The following is a 1,857-nucleotide window of genomic DNA, read 5'->3' on the forward strand; positions in this document are numbered from 1 at the left end:
CTAACGCTTTCATTCTTTGACTTGTGTTGCAATTGGATGGTGTAGGGAGAGAAAGAGTGGTTATTCACAGTGCTTTCCCATGACTAGAGAAACCCAGTTTACCCTCATTTACTTTATAAACCAAAGCTGTTTCTTAAAACTAGATGCAACATGGGTATCACAGGACTTTATATAATTTAAAAGGATCAGATAAAACTTGTATATAGAAAACCAGAAACACACATTAGAAAAGTATAATGTCGTTAAACATGCACTTGAGAATAATGTGCTAAGCAAGAAACAACATTTAAAGTTTACCTAATTATGTTATTCTGTTCAGTATTAGAAACAGGCTGCATTGTCTCTGAAGCATATAAAACTATTTACTAGTGCAGTAAGAACCTTTTGTTTAAAAAAACCTTCAAAATAACAACAAAATCCCCCACCACCAAACAAACAAAATCTAAAACTACAAATAAAATAAAAAACCCGAAGAAAAATGAAAAAGAAATCCCCAGATTGCTACAATGATTAATTTGGTTGCACTGGTAAATGATTCACTTCTGTGGACTTCAATTCTCCTTCAGTCTTGTAATTTTCTGATTGGATTTTATAGAATCCTTTCATTCTTTTGGCAAGGTTGCCTGTGTGCAGATGGAGAATGAAGTGGTGTGCTCATGTAATAGTTCCCCCATGCAGATTCTTAATCTGTAATGAATGTTACACAGTGCAGCCCTCAGTGGAGATGAATCCACTCACTTGCTGAGGAGTAAGACTGCACACAAAAGCAGAGAGATGATGAACTATTGCATGCTGGCTGCTCCAGTCTTCAGCAGCTGTCTCATGAAAGTGGTAATAGGCAAACTAAAATTCTGCTGCATTTCTGTTTAGAGAAACACTTATTTTTTGCTCAGATGTAGAATTGAAGACAGTAACTGCAGTTTATTTTCTCAATGATTGAATATGACATGGAACTAACACTATTGCTGTGTGGTTTAAGTTAGGGGTTTTTTAATACTTAAAGTTTTCTCTAGTATCTTTTGAAATTACTCCCATGGTATTTTTGGTTTTATCTTTCTAAATGTCATCTGTGTATTTTGGACTGTACTCACCACATCATATGGGAAAGCAGGCCTGTTCTGTATATCTGCTTTATAAGGGTCATGAGATAGGTACTGTAATTCAGTCCTTCATGTATCTCTTTCTTCTTCAGTGACCAGCGTTTCATACTTCTGAAAAACTGTGATAAATGCAGCAAACAATTTATATGTATACATGTACAATGTATGCTCTGTGCATTGTGAAAAATAGGTTTTACCACTATTACTGAATTTTAACTCATTTTTGTTCTGTTGCATTGTTCTAGTTTTTCATTTCATGTTGAAATGACATAGTAAATCCAGTTATTTTGTGTGAGTAGTAACTAAAGCATGCGGTTTATACAGGGGACATTGACAGTTCAGCATACTTGGAATTTTGAAGTAAATTGTAATGTGCTGTGTGAACTTGATTCTTGTAACAAAAACTCGCTTGCATCATTAGTAGAATGTTACTGACGTTCCCAAATCTGCTTCTCCATGTTTATACAGTAAAAAGGTGCTTATACTGAATCATGTTAAATGCCTACAAGCCATAAAGTTTGGATATTCTTTAATGCGTATGTTTATCATTCCGGATTGGCTAGTGCACCATGGCACTGGAATTTTCATCTACTGATGTAGTTGCTTATATTATTTCAGATGCATATTCTGTGTTTTTATCAACTAGTTCCAAAAAGTTTTGCAAAACAGCAAGAATTGTTACAGTGCTGGTTATTCTTATATTTTTGTTTGAGTTTTATTTCGGATGTTTCTATCCCAATTGCACATGGATGCTCCC

This window comes from Neopsephotus bourkii, unplaced genomic scaffold (genome assembly GCF_033783945.1).
Source record: "Neopsephotus bourkii isolate Nb327-2 ecotype Australia unplaced genomic scaffold, CSIRO-AGI_Nbou_v1 NB_1858, whole genome shotgun sequence".
In the NCBI taxonomy this organism is placed as follows: domain Eukaryota; kingdom Metazoa; phylum Chordata; class Aves; order Psittaciformes; family Psittacidae; genus Neopsephotus; species Neopsephotus bourkii.